Source organism: Varroa destructor, unplaced genomic scaffold, assembly GCF_002443255.2.
Source record: "Varroa destructor unplaced genomic scaffold, Vdes_3.0 BEIS01000004.1, whole genome shotgun sequence".
NCBI classification, from domain to species: domain Eukaryota; kingdom Metazoa; phylum Arthropoda; class Arachnida; order Mesostigmata; family Varroidae; genus Varroa; species Varroa destructor.
This window is the reverse complement of record NW_019211457.1, coordinates 18002358-18025061: the sequence shown is the minus strand read 5'-3', so window position 1 is coordinate 18025061 and position 22704 is coordinate 18002358. Positions and strand designations below refer to the sequence as shown.

General features: G+C 40.3%; 2 protein-coding genes across 6 annotated transcripts in view; one reads left to right on the top strand and one right to left on the bottom strand.

Moving 5' to 3' along the window:
* sona (sol narae metalloprotease) overlaps window positions 1–22704 on the top strand; it is a 247384-nt gene that overhangs the window by 20153 nt on the left and 204527 nt on the right. The window lies entirely within an intron of this gene.
* LOC111250254 (uncharacterized) overlaps window positions 55–22704 on the bottom strand; it is a 68731-nt gene continuing 46081 nt past the window's right edge. For 2 of the 3 annotated variants that reach the window (XM_086987911.1, XM_086987912.1), the window contains 2 exons: window positions 2431–2613; window positions 55–1518 (listed from right to left, as the gene is read on the bottom strand). The gene's annotated coding sequence lies outside the window, so the exon portion shown is untranslated. The remainder of the gene's footprint in view (window positions 1519–2430; window positions 2614–22704) is intronic. The other variant, XR_015326982.1, reaches the window with a different exon arrangement.

The following is a 22704-nucleotide window of genomic DNA, read 5'->3' as shown; positions in this document are numbered from 1 at the left end:
ACAATTATAGCAAACAATAATCTAACTAAAAATAGACCTAGATAAGTCTAAAAGTGGTTTTTATACATGGTAATTTTTTTAATTTTATTATGGCAGCATAAGTGCGTTTTGTTAGTCTCCAAAAAGTAACGACTGAAGCTAGAAAAAAATAAATCTTCAAAGAGCTAAACGAGAGACCTATCGCGCAACGAGTAGCCTCTAACTATTGTTCATCCGTTCTAGCGAGTCCAGTATACCATCAACAGTACACAATATACCTTCCGTGTGAAATATTTGCGGCCAATACGATGGAGCCTTTAATCGACAAAAAGCATTATACGTGAAGAGCATTGTACAGTATTGTTCGGCTGCTAATTACCAAGATTAAGTTGAGTAAAAGCTTTTGCTTCTGTGCACTGGCTAGGTCTAATGAAGGTTGTATTTATTCGAAGAAAACCTTGGAAGACAGGCCTGAAACTTTGCTGACCAACTATTCGATCGCATCTAATAAGTAATTTGTATATCATATGATTGCACTTTCGCATATTCATCTGTGGGTTTGATTGGCGTCTTGTTGAGGTGAAGCGTTAGTCATAAGTGTTATAAGAATCTACTTATATAAAACTAATTGCTATTTATAATTACGTAAGGTTTCTCTTCCCACTGAAATTACATAGGCCAACGAGAAAAATCGCCTTAGGCCTTTTCTCTAGAAATACAATGCGTGCAGTGCTTCTAGCTCGAGATCAGTTGACTAAGTCAGATTTCTATATGTTGCTATCTTGGTTTGAATTGTAATATCAGGTTGATCGGAATTATAATAATAAATTATACGTACTTCACTTTAGTACATTCTAATGTCTCAAGCGTTAGGCCTGACTAGGATCATCTTTATTTCAAACTGGGCGTGTAAAGAATCCATTATATGTATAAACAAGGCGGCATAAAGCCCCCAATAAGGCCGCAAGACGAATAATCAAATACATTCACGAAAACATGTTGCAGGCCGTGATCTAACAGGGCAGCAGTTGTTTCACTGGTGCATCCACACAGAAGCTTCTTATTTAGACACAACTGTAAAAAAACATTTTGAATGGCCTCTATTTACTGAAGGAATGTTTCCCTCCTCGTCACATAACAATGGATACGTATATTTAACCATCCATACATGTACAAATAGCCATGTATTTATGGACGGATACTGTGGCGTAAAGGGGCGTGTTTCAAATTCTGCCAAAGGAATCATTCAAATAGTCCCTTTAGCAGTTTGCTATTTCTTGAGCTCTTGAAGAACGCATGAAAAACGAAGAAAAAATCAAAAACAATCAGAGAGACAAAGAAAGAAATTCCTCAGAAGCGAATTCTGCAGCCAGTTGGGCGCTGTCTTGTTTTTTGCCTAGCGTTGACATCGTTATCCGCCGCTCAGCTCGCATCAGCTGTTCGACCACATCGAACCGTGTGATCATCTATTCTTCATCTTAGGCCGCTTTTACCGCTGCTGCCATCGTTTTCGATGCGGCATTAGCGATTCCACAGGAACTAGAAAAAAAAAAACGAAGTGAAAATGCTTTTGCAGCGCCGGAACGCTCTGCGGGAGGATTTTGATTTTAGCGGATATCACAGAGAGAGAAGAGGAGGGCCCGCGACAATTCAAATCACATAAAATAACCAACATTATTCAACAACAAGATACCAAGTACAAACACAATAATGGCAAAAGCTCTAGCATCAATGTTCAGAATCTACAGCTATAGCCGTGACAACTACACCGATAACAGCGTTATGCCAAAATTTGTTAACACGATTTCCACGACTGTACGGCCAAGTTATAGGGTCTCCGCCTCACGTTGACAACAACGTATTTGATGCGTAATAATAATCGTACATTATTAATACATTATTAAATCGGTGCTCCTTGTAGCAACATTAAGTTTTGTGTCAGTCTTCCATTCTTTATTCCTCGGCGGTCACCTTGTCGGTCCCGTTTTGATCGGGGCGTCTGATAAGTACCGGATGGGCCATCAGACCTACGTATGAAGCCATGGATGTCGATTTGATGGATAGTGTAATCTTTATTTTTTTTGACAGAAATTTTCTACCGCCCGTTCGCCTTTAGCCATAACGAATACTTATCGTATGTATTTAGATTAGATTTCGTCATAATGAAGCCGTGGTTGCCCATATACAAGCCACAGTTTTCGCGGTTGGCCTATATGGTGGTTCAACCCCATGTTACTTTGACCGCTGTTGCCAGCTGGTCGGTGCAAAAATTCTTTATTTTTAGCCTAAGAAATATGTTTTATGTTGATATATCTTTAACGGAATTTAGGTCTTTTCGTCTACGTCGACGGAGCACCACCAGAACGGAATCCATTCCATAGGGGTTAAGTGTGAGGCCTAGCATAACTCGGCCCGGCGATTAGACTCATTCCCGCCGAGACCGCTACTCACTGATTCTCAGTTCCTTTTTCATTCCGCGTAACTTTTCCAACCCGGATCTTCATTTAAAAGTATTACGGATTGGTGAGAAGGAGTGGGCGGTGTTTGCCGAGTCAATCGGTTGGGGTGATCTGTCGAGTTCCATACCTGACCAGACAAGCTGTGTTCTATACGAAAATTGATTCTCTGCGTTTCCTGTGAATACGACAATAAGTAAATCAACGTCAGTTTTAGTGTAATTGTACGAAATTCAGTCATCAGATATACGTATGGCTGTGATTTTTTTTCTTCTGAATAACGTAAAGCTTCGAGCCAGAGAAAATGACGTTTTCTTAGGTAATGTGTTGATTTCATTAGGTCTAGTCGGTGTTTCAGTTCGGTAAGGGTGGACCTTGAAACCTTTATATGTTTAAAAAATATATATAGTGACCTCGATATTTAAAATAAAAACATTTTTCCACACTAATACACATGGTGACATATATTAGCAATAGGTTCGTTTGTAAACTCGATTTCGAATTCTTAGATGGGTAAAAGTTATTTGAGATGGAACCGTTCGTAGAGTAGGAAATAAAATCACCTGAATACGTCCTAAAATAGACGATAACGAAGGCTTTCTTATATAAAGTATAAATTAGCAAAAAAAGTAACAGTCAAGCCTTCATTGGCAGGTACAGTTATAACAATATGGTTGTTCAAATTGATGCAATGATTATATAAAAAAAGATACCAAAAAAAAACAGCTCTACGATGCATCCGCTCCTTATCGTGATCGCGCTTATTCTTTCTACTTCTTCAATGAAAAGGGGAAAATTCAAACCAGATCTGATTTTTTAATTTAGTGAGTTGAAATGGTTCCCTGTGTGAATACGTCTTCGAAATCGAAAGGTGTAACACTAAGAAAGGTTGCCTCCATTAGAAATCTAGTTGAGGTGAGTCTTCTGGGCTTCTCTGGAGTTGCTGCAATAAACCTGTGAAGCGGTATAGTAACATCTTTACTTTCCCGTTAGTCATTTGTTGTAATCGTTGTTGCCAACAATTTGAAACAGTATTGCAGCATGCTTCTGGTTACCCTAGCGAAGCGCTTGAAAAGATATGTAGGAGCTATGCGATCTGCCCCGTATAGTCTTCAGGTGAATATACCGAAAATCGCTTGTTCAGGTTTTGCAGTGACGTAGTTAGAAAGGTAATTACGAAGAGTTCAATATTTGACAAGAACCATTAGTGGGATATATATCATTGTTACAGAATGACGTAGGCAATCAAATTAAGCTGCGCTTTGATTTTACAAATAAAGGTGCCTTTTCTGGAAGATTGCTTTGTCCGAATTTAAAAGGCAGGAGCTGGTGCGCGAAAAGCACGTGTTTCCAATTCCGATTTTAAATCAGAAGCTCCCCTTCATTTGTTGGCGAGGTTTATCTCAAATGATATATGGACCCGTAAATCAAAATGGCTGAACCGCTAGATGCGGAGAAAGAAAGATTTGCCACCGGAGATAACTGGCAACGTCTCACATTGGTAACTGTAGTGGTTGAAACCCTTCCGCGTCCTGCGTTGCGAGCTAATGGTGCTTTCTTAATGTACGACCCTAACCAACTTCAACGGATTAGACTTCATTAGTTTACTGTAGAAGTAGTGAAAACAATGCATGTACGCAGAATCTGGTTTTGAAGGCGCAGTCGTGTGTTAGCTTACGATCACGGTAATATTATCACCATGATCAGAATATCAGATCGCTTACAAAGTTTCTTTTTATTGGAGTAGACGCAAAACTTGAAACTTGTATCAGTCGACATGCGGTATTTAGTCAACCGGTAGAAGTTACCGGATTTTCGGTTTGTATCTCCCGTCTGCCGCTTCTAAGCACAATTCCATATATTCTACCCCAAATCAGTGTTTTGAGTTTGAGGTGCGGTATTACTGCTAAGCATTCTTTCAAAAAGCTAGCAGCTTTCAGTGCAATACGAAATATGTCTACTTCTGATTCGAAACCTAGACCACTTCTGTGACCCGCGGCCTGATAGACGAACACGTTACCACTGCACCATTGCTGGGATCACGTATGCTGTCCTGTTATTGCTGTCCCTGAGGTATCTGATGCTATTAAAACCCAAACACAAGAAAACCCGATATATTTTTCGCCTAATATTCCCCTCTTTAAATCGGTTACTAATATAGCAGAAGACTCAAATGGTCGTATAAACGTAAAACTTTTATTAGAAGCCTTTACTTGCCATGAGAAGCCATACCATTATCGTTCGCTCTGTAGCAAAGCATACCTATGTCTTTTTGCGCGCGCACACCGCCTAAATGACAGTAGCTCCCCGTTGGAAGTGGCGTATTAACAGATCAGTGAGATAACGTGACGCCACTCGCGTCCGCCGCGCAGCCGTCGCAACTATTACTAACAGGACCAACAGCGGTAGCAGCAACGTCGCCGCTATAGGCATCAACAGATCCCTTCGATTTTCCGGTAGTAATGCGTTACGCATCTTCAAATGTTTTTCTGCTATGGTGCGTCGTGGAAACATGGCAAGAATGTCAATGATAATGATGATTTTAATGACGCGAACTGTAATGGATAGTGGCAACAACGGGAACAGCAGCGACGATGGCTGCAGTTCGGCGATGATGTTGCGCCATTACGAGCCAGCAGAAATGTGTCTCCCAGCGTAAGATGACTGGTCACCGGTAACAGTATCATAAGCTACTGAATCATATACTAGCACTCGACGTGCCAGCCGCGGCTGCCGTAGTATTCCCCAGTCCCGCCCAGGATAAACAGACAGATGATCAGAAGTACACTGATAAATTGAAAACGCGAGCCTGTACACGGTCCCGTCGGAGCAACACTCCGACGTCGTAAGGGCTGAGACGATGGCATGCGATAATGTTTGCGATAGAATGACCGTAACGGCGTCAGCTGCGTTGACCGCTATGCCGAGAAGAAAGGAGAGAACCGTGCGGGGCTCCATAGACTCGAAGCCCATAAGTTAGCGCAACCAACACCCTTGGCCTAAGCCTGGAGTTGTGAACGAAGGGGCCGAAGACTCTTGTTGGTGCTTCTATTACCATAGCTGTAACCACGGCAACAACAGTTTGTACAACAGCATACCGGCAAGCGCTCCGTCGCTTGCCAACAGATGCGAGAAGGTCGGCCTGCTATGACAATGCCGGGTTAGAACGGGAGACGTACACGCAGCCTGGCTGTGTCCCATAGGTTCCAAGTCTGCCAGCTCATTCGAACAGATTATCTATTTAAACAATTTGACTAGCTAGCTAAATAGTAGGAAGCAAACTGATTGCATGAAAATTGATTTAATTTTTGATACCATATCCGTACGTAATAGAAGCGAGCGGGACAGAGAGAGAGAGTTACTTAGTGGCACTGTCTGTTGCGTGCTGTTTTTCCAACAGAACGCCTAAGACGAGGGGCTTTCCATTCTTAAAAAAAAACCTACCCAAAAGAGTAACAGTCCATCCGGCTGCCGATTATCGAGTTTAAGGATTAATTCAATTATAGATGAAGAAATATGTGGGAAGCTTTTTTGCGTTTCGCAGACTTCGGGCCAATAAATAGCCACCGTCCCTAATCACTGGTAAATGAAATTGGTAGCGGTACGCTTTATAACGAAGGCGTTCGTAGAGTTTGGCTAAACGTGTTCTTTGACAGCAAGTCTATTAGAAACCTTTTTCTGCCTCCAAGATTTCCGACGAGACGGAACAACTATATTGACTCAAAGATGTCGGAAATAAATTTATCGAAAAGATTTTGAATAAAATTCTATGTATTTATAGTTTGCCATCACTTATGCTCCAGTCTAATACGTGTAACAACAGACCGTCATTAAGAATTGATATCCTAAGCATTATTTTGCTTTTGGATATTTTGTTGGATGTTAGTTTATCAAAAACTTCTTGAAATAAATGCAGCGTTTCATCAATTAATTCGGCAAGTTCGAACAAACTTGAAATATCTGTCAGGCACTCGGCTAGCATCTTCACGACGCGCTGACGTCAAGCACATACACTGCTGTGTCGAAAATTTTATATTATAGTTATATCTAAGGGTCATGTTTGATCCAAGGAAGCATGGGCATTAAACATTTGTATTTGCGCATGAGGAGCAGAAGCAGTAGGACCCTGTAAGGACAGACACAGACGGAACTTAATGAAACTCCCTATGACATACAGACAGGATGACAACAAGCGCTCATCAATGGTAGTTATGGTTTATTTACCTGATTCGACCGTGTGCAGTAAATATAGATATGAAATTTCATTTAAAACGATGTTTTAAATCTTTTAGAACATAACATCGTAATTTTTCATTACTTCTGAAAGCAAATCTCGTCTGTGGTTTGTCAGTCTCTGACAATGGGCCATAATGATAATCGTAGGATTTTGTCATGTGGATGTAGTTTCGAGTTCCGCCCCTAATAGGAGGGCAACGCCCGACGGAATCACAAATGGATAGCTACGACATTTGACTGTTTACTTACAACTGAGGTATAGAAGATTTGCTATCATATTTCTAGTTGGAAATTCAGCAATTTCATTGAACCGTCTGGGCGTTTCCATTTGTTGTTACTTATTTATATTTATTACGTTATGTGCAGCCGTCTTTGTTAGTTGGACCGCTGTGCGTTGTCTGTGTGATCCGAAAAAATAACATAATAAGTTACAAGTTAGGCAGTACGAGAAATATTTATCTGTTTCATTGGGGGGCGAGAGCTCCTTTTTCTGACCTTTATGTATCATCAGATCCAAACGTAGCGTAGTGCATCTGGAGAACATCTTAAATATTGTTTCTGATCGCTTAAAGCCGCTATTCGCACAAAAACATCTGAACAATAGGTGATACAGTTCACTGCTACTATGGTTATATCTAAGGCCAGAGATGGTCTTCATAAGCAAATATAGAAAAACTCAGACAGCGGAAACTTTTCATTTTGATTTTTGTATACGTGTTAAATCATCTAGTTGTCTTAAACATATGCGCTTTAATGGTGAAGCAGAAAGTGACCGACTGAATGTAAGAGTATATTTTTGGACAAATAATCATTACATTTCTAAAAAAAAAAAAAAAAAAAAAAAAACGGCAAACCAACATCAATATTTATTTGAGATTAAGAGAGATGACAACAAGATTGAAACGGTGCCAAAAGTATTCGTCCCTCCACGTGGTTCTATTTCTTACTTCTACTTACGACGATAGAATGACCTCCTTTACCTTCATCTGATGTATAAGCTGACGCGGCACACAGCCATAGACCGGCTGGTCTACCTTTGGCCTAGTGATTTACACCCATCATTGAGCCACAATGTTAGCTTCATATAATGTGCATCCGTTTTTCCTATATTTTTTTTATATCTTCCTTAGCAATTTCAATCGCTCACACAAAGCTAAAAAAGAAATCTGAATGCGACATTAAGCTGGTCTGCACCTTCGAGCAGTGCATCCATAATTGTGATCTAATCGTTGCATCATGCATGTTGGAGTCAACGATGTAGCAGGCAATACGAACGCCTATATAAAGCCAACATATTTTTTACGTTTATATTGTAGCGTGTAATATGTCCGCCTACTCAAAAACAGGCTTATTGTTTTTTTTTCAATCAATTATTTTCTGTTTTTTTTTTGCTCGTTTAGAAGAGTATGGCTGAAATACGTTTGAGAGCCAATACCGACGCGGAACAGTGACTCACGCAAATCATCATAAGTGTGCCGCTGAGCTCTTAAGTTACGGCTAAATTCGACGCTGAGATGCACTAGGGGGAACTACTCTTTAATCGCAAAAAAATTCTAATAAATTAAACGTCACCACTCATATGAATACACTGTACTTACCTCGTTCCTCATTAGCTTTCTTCCTTTGATAGGCGCTAAACGCTATTTAAAAGCTTCAACACGGTAGTGAGCGAGCAAAACGACTACTAACACATGACACATCCTATTCTTAGTAAAACTTGGTCGAATAATATGCCGAAAGCCTACGTTTACCGTAGCCGACACAAGAGATGACCGCTATCAGATACTAACACGGTGTTGATCAGTATATAATAGAGGTAATGACTGCACTGCGCCTACCCCCTGCTGTCGAGTATGATTGCACCATGTCAGTGATTCGTTAGGTTTATTGTCACATCATTCCCCTGCTAGAGTCTTGCTGTATTGAGAAGCTACTGGCATTTTGCAAGATCGCTTTTTCGTTAATTTCGTTAATAACACAAAATACAATATAATCAATTTCAAAAACGCCGAACGATACACAACGATTGCGTAAGTCAGACACGTATTTTCTATGGGCAAAAACTACCACATTGTGGCGATTACATGTTTCTTCGCAAATCTATTCATTTTTTGCCCGTCTTTCTAATCTTCTCTATTCGAAATGTTTCTCTGTATACGGCTCCAAGCGGGGCTCTTGTAAACATCTGCACGTTTCAAAGCTTGATTTAGCCAAACTTTTACGTTACGGTGCCGCACATAATGTGGACATATTTAGGATCTAGGGGGTGAATCAAAGAATAACATTAACGTCAATGTAGCTTATCTATATTTGTATAAATTGTTCGCATTTGTTGTCCTACGTTTTTCGTTTTTTTTTAAGCTTCTAGTTTTCGTACAACACAATATAGACTTTGGTTCACTGACGGAACTGTAACTATGACAATGCCACAATCAGTTTTTGCAAATGTATTTAATAAACGATGCTGTTACCAGCTAGATTATTTGAAGGTCTTTGAAACCTGCAGTCTGCAAGATAGCTAGCTATAGGGCCAGCTTCTAACAAGAAAGCTAATTAGCCCATGGAATAGTTTTATTATCGATGATGACCACCTGCACAGGTCTTAGGTTTAAGCTGTATAAGTGCCTCAGGTATGCAGAACTCGCGTACCTCGTTTCGCCGTACTAATGGTTTAGTAAGCAGGTGTTCCTTTATTTCAGCTGCTTGCTTATATCTAAACGAAAGAAAATAAACTCAGCGCAATGATACCACAATTAGAGTAGAACGCAATAGTTTCTAATTGCAGTATGACACTTTGTTGAGCATACTTCATAGTCGTTGCGTGACTGATGGAACAGACCTTCGTATCGCATCTTCACCAATAAATTTGGGATCGAGTCTGACAGTGACAAATCCCTGTGCGTCGGAATCTCGGTGTCGAAACCATGAGGAAATTTAAAATTTCGACACAAAGTCAACCTTAAAAACCGCTTGCTCATGCAAAAAAAGAGTATTGAAACTGCCATTTGAACGAAGCTTACACAAGGTAACCGATCTTCAACTCATGTCCATCTTCCTCTTGGAATCATAAGCTGGCCACGGATAATGGTAACACCAATATACCTGGTCCCAATGGACACGCTTTCTATTATTATTATTGCCATTACAACTTCTTATCAATCATAATCATCATAGTAAATCAGAAGATCAAGCCGTATAGTTTTTGGATCTTTTAGGGCAAGCGCCTCTGTGATCATCTGATAGTTCAATGTCAGACAGCCGACTCACTTATGTGTCCTTAATCGTTATGCTAAGCAATAATCTTTAATTCGGCATTGAATTAAAGGAAAATCTATAGCTAGGACAGTTATTGAGAAAAAAAAAATGAAAACCAAACATTTAGATTCAACTGCCTAAACTAAAAAGGGCAAATACGATGTTCGATACACGCCATTACTTGTCAGAACGGCCATGACGATATATTTTACGGTAACTGGCAACTCGGCAATTGCCACTATGAGGACAACCTTAAATTATCTATCTGGGATCCAAATCGATCGGATGGCTGTCGGGACGAGGAGCATTCCTGCTATGGAATACGTTCTGAGCGTCGCTTATGAATAAGTCAGTGAGAACATTTTTGTCGACAACACGCTTTGGTGAGGGTTAGCGTTATCGGTGACTACCATTCCAGTAAAGAAACACAGAAGCCATCTGATGTCATACCAATCTGATCCATCGTTTCGGTCGATCCGACCGATCTCTGTGCCCAAGATACTTGTACCTGATATCTATTCAACGCAATCGAATCCCTAGGCCGTAATGGTGGGTCAGTTCTGTATAAAATGATCGAATTTTACCAAATCACATGCGCACGGACGTTTGTTTTAAGCAGTCATTATTAGTTATCTAACGAATAACGATTATGGTTGAGGCGAAGCCAGATGATCGAGTACGTGTCACTGTTCGAGCGTGACAACATGGTAAGCTGGACGCTAAACAGAAGGGGGGTTGTATACCAATAAAAGCACACACAAAAATAAAAACTTCACGTTTAACTTTTGCGGCAAAACTGAAGCAAATGATCGACCGCATCAAGAATTAGGTATTTCAAGTATATTCTATGTTACAGTATGGAACAAGTCCGATATTCATCCTTGACCGACTTAGTCTTGGACCCCATTCTTGATTATGGTTCAACTGCTGGACTTAACACACGTCAACGAAGGAAGGAAGGAAGGGAAAAGGACGGGCGCGGATCATCTGATGGATGTGTGCTCCTCACTTGAAGGTCCTTGATCTGATTATGGGTCAGTGCAGCCTGTCTACGGGCATGCATGAGGTTTTTGATGACATTTTACCATCAATATCACCCCTCAAACAAGAGGACCGAAAGGTGCCTCTTGAGCTAAATAGCATATATTTCCAACCGTAGGTAGTATTCAGGTATCACGATTTTGCTGTGCTAAACAAAAACTTCACAAGTCTTTACAGCTGGGAACTGCCGCTAGGCATTGTTGTAGACGACTTTGGAGCACAAAATGAAGTATATCTGCGTCAGGTTTTCAGCCTAGACTACTACCCCACTAAGCGTATCCAAGTTAAGCAAGCAAACATTTTAAGTTTTTTTTTTTATTAAGTAGCAGTCTAATCGAACCGAAGCATATGAATTTTATGTATGCAAAGCTGTAAGCTACCTTTCCGTATAATTTTACCCTTGCCCAATGAAACAGACATATCTAGTATTTTTTCTAAAGACTACACCTATCCACGGCCTAATTATTCATTCGGAACCGAGTACGTTATTACGTGATTGCTAAAAAAACATACAAACGCGTTTGCTGTGCACTCGAAATCGACAAACGGGTTACCATTTACGTTTCTTTTGTTCCGATTGAGGCTTCGGTATGGAACAAAAGTTCCGTCACCCGTTCTTCGGAACTGTTGAATTTCTTGCCGGCTACTTGTCCAGTAGATGTCGCATCCTTTAAAGAAAGCCATTACGTGCTTCACTGTTGTGGCAAGAGAACCGCAGTCGAATGGAATGAAGCAGTATCAAAAGCAATGCCAAATTTAGAACGCTTTGAGGATCGATTAATTTGTTCATGTTGTACGTTATATCAAAACGAAAATAAAAATCGTACGCAAGTATATGAACATGTCGCAATAAGCGCCCCTTTTATAATAGCGCATGCTTCGTTATCACAAGCAGGATCGAGTCACTGCATTATTTAGTCGTACATGTCAAGTTAGCCTTGTTAACCTCGTGTACCTTTTGTACATCATCTAAGTGCCTGTTTAACTTTTATCTAATTGTCTAACTGTTTAACTTTATATCCGTTTGGGCCGTATTTGCTAAAAATTGACTTATTTCTTCATACGACGATGAAACGGCTACCATGATAATTAAGACGGCCGTTTTGCCGCCATAACTGTCACGTTGAGCCACTTGACGAGCAGTCGTTTGTTCATCGAATCTGCGTGCATTTCAGGCACTGCCGGTGACAGATCTGCTTGATCGTGCAGCACGAATGATTATGCCTGTCTCAGTTTTCACATTAGAGATGGGGCCCATCGACGTTCGCCGTTCGGTATCTGCATCACACCTGTCCAGGCAGACAGTCAGTGTTCACCGTGTGCAAGGAAACAGATTTGAAGCTGTTCAGCATTACGCCCTAAATGTTGCGCCAAGAAGCAGCTTCTGTTTATTTTGCTTGTTGTGCCGCTGCTGTCGGGTTCACGGATCTGAATCCTTGTCTTCGTTTGTCGCTTGGACGGCATAAGGGTCCTTTACTCGACAAAGTAAAAAGAATCCTAACAGCGGCAGAGCAACTTTCCCGGCTACCAGTCGCTTCCACTGTCACAACTGTCCTCACTCAACTGCACCGGCGATGCTGCATCGACTACTAATGCTAAAGCCATCGTAAAAACATAATGATCCCCCATTGGCCACTAGACGGGCTTATCCGCACTGATTCGGTTGCCTATTCGCTTTAAACGTCACGGCGCGCACGCTTGACTTAGCGCACGACGCGGCTGACGCTAGCAAGCAAAGCAACTCGGCAGTATCGTTGTGGTCTCCGACAGCGCAAATGTTGTAGCAGCGGCACCGCTCGACCCTTTGAACGAGCAAATGCGCCAACCTCAAATCTCGCCCGAGGGAAAGAAGATTTCCTTTTCATCATTGGTTTCTAATTTGGTCGCTGCTTGTCACGTCGTCCTTCGTTGGCTTCGAATCCGGTGGCCAATTAACCTACGGATCAACGGCGCTAGCAGCTATCATTGCTTTCTCTGTTCGAACGGCCTGCGGCTTTCCCGCATCCTCTCCGCCCGTCTTCGTTTTTTGCTTGGCATCGCTTTGACGTTCCTGTGCGCAAGCGGCTTCCTTAAATCGCTCTAGAAGACTCTTGGATTAGCACACGCTATATCGCTAATGCTCAACGTCCTTTCCTTGTAGCTCACACATGTCTGTTTGCGGTGTCGCCTATTGTTGCTTAGAAATCTGCTTATTTTTGTTGTTGCTGAATTTCATCGAGAAATACTGTTGATAACACTTCTGTCGTCATCGTAGTTTGCTGCTGCTGCTCCTGCTCTTGCTGTTGTTGTTGTTATTGTTAGTCGTCCTGATGGAATGGATCTCACTGCTCCATTCACCCTTGAGGGAACTGTAGTAGCTGCGAGTTGACATAAAAAAAAGGTTCTCGGTCAAGCCTTTCGCCGCTTCTAGCCATCCCATCAATGTCGCGGGCTGCACCGTCCTTTCGACATTACTGTATACATCCGGTTTTGCTCTATACTCCTGGCATTGGTCAACTTTAGCATCGTAATTGTTATCATCATCATCGTTATTGTGATAGTTAACCATAGGTTCTCTACGTCAAATCGGTTTTTCCTGCTTCAGAACGCTTTGGCCAGCTGCCGCGATAGGCATGGAGCTAACGTCAGGTTCCCCTTTGCATTTTTATTTCACCGCCGAGTCATCTGTGCGTGCGCACACCTAGTGCCTAGTTTATGTATGTGAGTTCTTTCAGTCTCTGTTTTTTGCCCTTGCTCTTTTTGTACTGATCCCTCGCTTTCGCCTATGCCTCTATACTTATTTCACCTGTTTGTCAGCCTATTTAGCTGCCTTTCTGTCTGCTAGTCGATTCTAGACGACCCATGCTTTCTACCGTTGTCGCGTTCAATCGGTCGTTCATTGAAATGTGATTTTCTTGTTCTGATTTCTTTGTTTGAGATCAGCGATGCAACGCGGAACTGCGGTGGACTTCAGAGAAGTGACTCATTTAGAGGGGTAAACGGAGACCTACAGTCCACTGGTGTTATTTGCTCGGGCATTGTCCCTATAACTGAGTAGCTTGTAAGTCTTCACTTGTCCAAATTGGACATGTCTCTTCTAGCTAGTTAGCGACTATTACGATCGCTGAGTGAGATAGTACAGCAGACTGTAGATATATGCGGGGACTTAGGCCAGCGAGGTCTGCAGCTGTCTTTTCGGCTGACGACCACCTGTCCGTCTAACGATGTCTCTAAGAAGCTTAGCGTTTTGAACATTCGACTGACGATACACGGGTGCAGAGAGAAAGTGAACTGAGATCTCTTCGAGCAAAAAAAAAAACACGTTTGAACGTCGAAGTTTTTCGTTTCTGAAAAGCGAACCCTGGCACACAAGCCACGTCCTCCTAGTTATTGTTCTCCGATTGGACTTCGAATTTCCGAAGCAATGGGCAGCGGAACAATGCAAAAATAATTTTACCGTCATAGCACGTGTTTCACGTACAAAAGGATACGAACCAAATCGAAAAAGCCAATATAGTGCTACGCTATGATATGAAATATTCATTTCTTTTCTAACAAAAACTCTAACAGTTGTGGTTATCTAGAGCTATAGATAAAAGCCAGACACGAATTCTCATCCGCCATGGCCTAATTGCATATATGAACTAAACCGAAAGTAAATAGACTAAATTAAAGGTTGAACATTCGTTGCTTCGAAATGTCTTTGAACCGTTTTTAACAGTTTTAGTTCACTGCAACTCAGTATTAGTCCACAGCCACTAACTTGTACACAAACATAGTTCTGCAATGTATAGTTTAAGCAAATAGTAATAATTGTTTTCATAGAACGAGCTCTTTCCTCTACCTATACGAGATACGTATCTCAGACAAGATTGTAGGGAACCGGTTCCTTCATAGCAAATGTTCTATAATTGAGATCGACTTTCACGTGTTTGCGCAAATATGTAGACATAATACTGCGACGCGTAATTGACGGAAGGCGGCACTTTTAAATGATCTCTACAAGTTAAGGCTTTTCAAACGGACTTTTAGAAGCGCACACATATACATATATATATATATATATATATATTTTTTTTTTTTTTTTACTACGGCATGACTCATGATCTTCAAACCCTTTACGAATTCTGGAGTGACAACAGGTTGCCCCCGTACCCATGTTGAGGCTAATACACGCAACCTGCGGTGATGCGTAGCCATGCACATTTTAAACACCCAAGTAGATTACACTTAAAGCTGTATACCAACACAGTGTTTTCGGACATGGAACAGAATGTAGTCTTTGAAGGCCAAATATTCACCACTAAACTCACAGAACGTAACCCCTTCAATCCAGCCGACCTTACGAATAGTTTTCAGTATTGTGGGACACATGCCATTGAAAGGGTCCTCACCATTATATAAGTTGTATCGTCGTAAGCTTTGCCTATTTCTTCACTTTTGCTGCGCCACTGCACAAGGAACTCATCTAAGAAACGCATGTAGCAGAACGCATATGGATTTCTAAGAAGACAAAAGACTATTGTCTTTTTCCCCCGTTGATAGTGTTTCCATTTTGATGCCATATAACGGCCAAGTGTAGGCTCAGCTAGGCCGTTCGGCCAGTGGACGCCGTTCAATGTGTGGGGCTCTGTTTTAAGGCGTTTGTGGTAGCGGGCTGACCATAGAGTTGCCCGCCGCCCTATTGTAGCTCTTGGACCTTTAAGTTTTCAATCGATCAGCGCCACTTGATTTGGCGGGACTCACTGTTCTGCTTATAGCAGCAACGTTTATATAGCATCATATTCATACGTTAGCCCTACAACTACAAATAATCCAGATAAGTTGAATCTTCCTGGTGGTACACAATTGCTCGACGGATAAGATCGTTGCGTAAATTGTAGCACATGGTAGATGTATCTACTTAGGGCTTTAATATACACTTGATATAGGCAAAGGTGTACACTGATAAATAATCAACGTTAGAACGCTGAAGATCAAAGCTGCACGTTTGTCATCATTGTTTATTATTAGTGTATACTGATGTCTGCGGTTATTTCGAAATCAATATTAAAAGCACTCTGAACGATGATATATACACAAGAATTTAAGTCTATCAATGATACTGAGACCAGAGTAAGATAATAGTGATTTAAAATTCAAGGAACTCTAATATCGGGTGCAGTCTGCATCGCGCATTAGAGCTTTAACCTGTTATGAAATTAATGCATTATAATTATCAATGAAAGATTTGGTCTCAAAAAGTCTTTCTAAATATATATGCTATATGACAAATAAATATAAGGATATTTATTTTAGAGTAAAAATAGATGGCAAGTTTTGCTTTTTTTCGGGAAACCCCTGTCGGTCACGGTGGGCATTTGCTGATAGATTGACATGTTAATAATGATTTTATATTCCCTCTAAAAGATTCTCACAGCACAGATATGGTTGCTGTTACAAATGCGTTTTTGTCCATTATGGCGAGTACTCGTATATACATTTCATAGTATCAGGCCCGGTTACTAGCCGGGAGAACGTTGCGTTGAAAAAAAGTGTCTTCTCCAATGTTGCATCTACCACATTGTATAAAAAGTTTTCTATTGGATTATATTGTGACAGATAGTATTAAGCAATGCAAACATAACATTCGTAGAAAGATGCTGTCTTAGTACTCCTCTGCTATAGGTCGAAGCGTGAACGATGTACTGTTTCTGATAATCAGAAAGGTGGTCTTCATTATTTCATTTGAATTAGTTCGAATATACCAGACAGCGCCGTCAAACACTTTCAGCCAAGAAATTATGTGGCGCGTGGAATAGTGGGTAACGTGGTGGTCTGAGTTCGAATGCGGCCGTAGGCACATATTGTTTCAACAGATTATGTCCTAATCTACAGAACAGCAGCAATCCAGCGTGACGTCACCATTCTCTTTACAGGCAACACTAGATATCAGTTGTTCATTGGTTCGTTAAAATTAATCGAAAAAGATCACATTATCATATTGAGAAACAGATACTTTAATTTTGGGCAAAAAAAAATGATGCTCAGGTCCGCTTTCAATGCATCGCTGCCTTAATAGAGAATTCCTTTTCGTAGCCATCTCCCGCAGCTGTGTTTGATCGTTGTTATCAAGTGCATTATCTTCATCGAAACGACCATCATCATATTCATTAGTTCATACGAATTCCACAATAACCGCAACAAGCATCTGAGATGTATAATCCACATTAGAACCTCTGTTCAATGCGCGTGGTCATTAATTTGCTTTTTGTTTATTTACTTGTGTGTCATTCCCGCATATTTCGTCTTGTTTTTTTATATAGCCAGTTACTTTTTACTAGCATGCCTGCGCTATTTGCACACTTTGACCTATACGTTTAAAAGTCTGCGTGGGTAGGCAATTGTGTTTCTCTGTGCTTCGATCTGCATTCAGGAAGTATGAAATTATAGTTAAGTTGCGATGAGCGCAATTGGGCGGTGCACATAATTGGTCCCACGCGACCGCTAGGAATAATGACACCTAGTACAACATAGAATGACTGGAAGATTAATTGATTTATGTAAACATAGGAAGAGTACCAACTGGCTGGCATGAGCTGGGTGATGCGTGTTTTCTGGCGGTGTTAGACAAGTACCTATTAAACCTAAATGTAATAACTTTATATTAGCACGTAATAGTCAGCCATCGTAACAGAAGCGACACTTTTTGGAAAAGCCCCTTTTCTGTAGAAGAAAGAAAAAGCATGTAGAGGCTTTCGTTATTTTCTATAGCTGTTAACACAGGGGCAATCACAGTGACCATGTAAGCACGAAATAGTGGGGTCTCTTATCACACACTATATTCAACGTGTTGCCGTCACGGTCTGTACCCGAGAAATTACTTAACGCGTTAAAGAAATAACTATATCCATCGAAACCACCTAGTGTTATCACCATACGTGGCAAGCATGTGATCTAGAGTTTAAAAACCGGCTTGCTTTACAGCCAATAAGCATTAGTGTCTACTGATTAAATATATTTTCACGAATTCATCGAGGTACATTCTCATATATATATGTATATATATATATATACACGATTATATGTTCGAAAAAAAAATTGAAATTAAAAATAACGGGTAAGACTAGTGTTGAGAACACGGCATAGAGCTATCCATTGGGGCCCAACAAGAAGATGAACTAGTTGTATAGAAATCAAACGTTTAGTCGAATCAACTAACCATAGGCATTACTGGATAATAAATAAGGACACAAATCAACGTAATGCACCATTACAATCACGCTTTTTTTTTGAGGGTTTCTGGAAGTGAGTCAATTTTGCTAACTTTTTATTATTATTTACAATAATCTCTTCCGCTTTTATAGATATGCTATCAAGTGACACGTTGTTTTTTCTTGTAAGTAATATTCGACTGGTAGAAGCAAACTGCGTGAGAAACAGCTGTACGACTGCTTTAACAAGCCACCTAACGTTTCGGTACTGATAAGAATAATCTATCTTGAAATTGTAAAAATCAAAAGTACCGCATGGCTTTACATACCAGCACCGAATTACGACAGTTAGTCTTTTTGACTACATTTACAACGATTTGTTACGATCGCTACCTTTTTCATTAAACCGACAGTAAGTTGGAAATATAGAATGCAACTCATACGAAGACAGGACCGACTAGAAAACTTGGTTGAAAATATTGGGAACAGGAAGTTAATTTCAGAAATTGAGGAACAATATTCTCAATATTTAGTTTCCCATTTAAAGATTTCTAAAATGATACTTGGCATTGTCCTTTCCGTACAAGTTTTAAGGAATCTTTGGCCAGGCCTAAGACCTCATGCAAGGGGTTCCGGTTCCTGACAGTTCACACTAACGTGCCAGTAAAGGAATATACTTTGTGCTGTTCATTCAATTCTATTTCCCACTGCTTTCGTTTTCAGGTGAGTGGTGCGAATCCAGAAACGGCGGTCATCAGTTAAAGGTTCGGTGCGATGTACCATTGTGTGGACATAACAGCGCCACCGCTCGGCAACCCACGCAAACTAGTCGATTATCTAATGTTGGCACCCCTCACCAGGTGGCACTACAATTAACGTTTTGAGAGTTTTCTGCGTTTCAAACTTATCAGGCACAAATAAAAAACCAAATAGTTCGGGTTTAGATTACACGAAAAAATGAAGATAAGAAAAAAAATTCTTATTTAAATAGAAAAGATCAGGGCACGTAATTTCAAATTCTAGTCTTAATGACAAGTTATTCGTGACGTTAACTAACGTGCTCACGTTACAAATAAAACCTCTTGTTAATCGATTTGTACTACTTTGTAAAATATGATTCGCCGTGTAGAAAAGCTTTCATCATGGCCTCAATGCTATCACTTGAAAAATTCGATAGCGATCTTCCTATTAGCAGGGACGACGTATTTTCAACCAGTTTACAGTATTACAATGTATTATGTTACTACACGCTAAATTAAATGATTGAATGGTTAAATCTCTATCTGAAAAGGCCAGAGATCGCTAGTCTGAGCCCTGACTTTTCAGACATGTATAACGGAACGATAGACGTGATTAAACCACCACATGAGGCGTCTGCACGGTTTTGGTTGAAGTACTAACTCAGTAATTAACTTTGTATTGTGTTGAAGGTTCTCAAAGTACTGCAACACGCTTTATTGCATAATAGGGCCTTTGAAGCTATAAGGCTTGTCTGATAATGCCATGGCATTCGCTGAAGTAATCGCACTCCACTCCACGATGTCTGGTCAGACCTGTCGACGCTAAAAACAATGTATCATAATCCGGATTTCTTAGCCCGCTATCACGAAAATATTCCTCTCCATACTCACTGGCGCCTTTCAGAAATGCTGTCAAGCAATAATACAGAACATCTAGTCTTCTCCCAAATGAAGCAGTAAAAGCTATCCTCTGTTGCTGACTGTCACTCCATGAGCCTTCTGCAACATATTACTAAAGAAAAGGATCTACCAGTTTAATTGCCTTAATCAAAAAATCTCAAATTCGATTTAACACTGAATGATTACACTGAAATATAGAATATCTAATATGTGAGGATGTCAAAATTATCATTCCAAGCACCTGATATGCGTACTTTTTGTAGAACCGAGATTAACGTATGACAAAACTATGTGTCTCGGACCCTAATCGATCACTAGCTTTTAGTAATACAAACATGAGGTACAGATCGAAGGTAGGCTTACCGCCCAATAAAATTTCCGCGTCCAATTAAGTTTTGACGTTTGTGACAACCAAGCTTCTAGTTTCCTAAGCATATAAACAGACGCTGTCTAAATTGTAAGACTGGCTTTTCTTCCTAATTGTAAGCCTATTTTCCGTGAAATTGCAGAATCATATGCGGCCCTTACTTATAATTTGTTTTACTGACAGTGGTCGTCAATCCATCGCTCATAAAAAATGTAGCTAGACTTTCCGTGGGATCGTTATAATCGAATTAATTATGGTTCATTTGCCATCCTTTCTTGGTGGTTATAAATATTGCGGTATTTGGAAGAGCTCGATTGCCTTGCAAGTCATATTTCTGGATGCATACATTATGGTAGCATTCACCTTTCTACCTTTCAGAACCTTTCGGGCTTAATATAATATGTTTGAAAAATTCTACGCATTACAAAATTCCAATAAAGCATATTTTATTGAAGAACAATAAAGTAATAAGGACTTACCTCATTTGATTCTTAACATGCCATTGTATCTTCTTTGGTTCGCTCGTAAGGCAGTACACAGGGTTTTAGATTGCGTATTAGTATCTTTTGACGCATTGACAACTAATGCACCGCTTACCATAGCCACTTATATTATAGTAAATATTTTGAGTTTTCTGGCCGGTGCTGCCGCTTTTAACAACATGAAGCGATCCGTGAGTTTTCGCGTGGCGTATATTCGTAAGCTTAGTAGGCAAGCATATCTACGCCATCATCGGGACATGGATATTATGCTAACGGGCTTGAGAAGGTTAGGCTGCTGTTCAGATGAAGGCACCATAGCTACAAATATGTGACTGTTAACCTATTAAACAACAGTTGCCTTAAAATAACTTACATATTGTTTTTATATTTACACTTTAAGTTTAGTAAAAGGTACGTCCCACTGCATTCAGCCGTCTTCGCTTCAACCGTCTTCCGGTTATAACCCTCGTTGTTTACTTACGTAGCACTTCTGCATGACTTACAATACGGAGATAAACTAAAGTATTATATTCAACCAAATTTTTAAATAGCTATGGTAAAGTTAGCATAAAGTGCATTTTTTTTAAATAAAATATACAAAAAACTATATCTAACATACAGTTGCCGTCGTAAAATGACATCTTACAATAGTACTAATTAGAGCCATTATCTGTTGCGGATTCGCCTCGATACCGAACAATAACCTGCTCGAACTTTTTACAATGAAAGTCTATAGGAGAATATCGTGCTGTTCTTAATAACAAAAAAAGCTGTGGCCAGGCCACGCCAGCTGCGAATCAAAAGATACTCGATCTTGTAATTTGGTCATGAATATAGAGTCTGCTGCTGCGAATTTAACAGGTTTATTCACTTTGGCACCACAGACAGCTTTTGGGTCACAGATCTCGCGCCAGTCACATGAAATTAGTAATGATTTCCCGAGGTGTAGTCTATAAACATTCACTAAGTTCTCATATAGAACAGCTTTCGTCTCGTTAGAGATAATAGTTGATAGCCTAGCAGGTAACGCATTTGCCTTGACACGTTGTGATCATGGCTCGAATCCGTGCACTTTGTTTCGTCCCAAGACCTAACCGTCTGATGGTATACCTAACGGCGATGCGGGACGTAAAACTCGAAACACAGAGATGGTTCGATGATACAAAACACAGTAGACAAAGTTCTTTTTTTACCTTTTTAATGAAATACAGCATCCTTTATTAAATAACCCCATTGTTTCAATTCCGTCACTATTAGTCGCCAATCCAGACTCATACAAGTAGTGGAACTGTGATTACTGAAAATTGAAGGCACGGCTTTACGGTACATGACTACCAGCATATTATGAACATCGAATCGTATCTCCTATTAGATGTTCGGTGAAAACTACTATCTGCTTTTAATGGCATAATTCTACCATCACCCCTTTTGACTTCCCTAGGCTAACTACGAAGGAATTGTTTTACTTGTGTATTGTTCAATAGTCTCGACATGATGGTTTTAGATTTGGTAACAGAATAGAAGACGAATATAGATTATTGTACCCCAACACGTACAACTCGTTTTACCTGAACTGTGATTAGCAACACATATTGCCCCCGCCATCTTTTCATATTATTCAAACTACACATTGTTACAATAAAGTAGCAAAACCCCAACAGAGCACCTGGCGCGTGCTATGCACAGTAAAAGATAACCTCATATTGTTTCCACAAGTACTTTACGCTTTGGTTCTGCAATTTGCCATTCTTCGATCAGCAAACAAATAATAATCGATTGTTTCCAAACTTACGCTTCGGGGTGGGTAAATCCGGTTCATCACTTTTGTTCCGTTGGTAGCGAAAATGACGAAGGGAAAATGGCGAAAAAAAGAAGCGAAAGAAAGGACGAGACTAATTAATCGAACAACAGGTGAGCTACGCGCAGAAATATTCATAGATGTAGATACATATTATCCCCCCTCCTTTGTGTAACCCCATTCTGCCCTCTTGTGCTATACGTAGTCACACATACACAAAATATTGGCAATATGAACTCTCATTAGATATCTGTAAAACGTACACCGCACGTGAATCT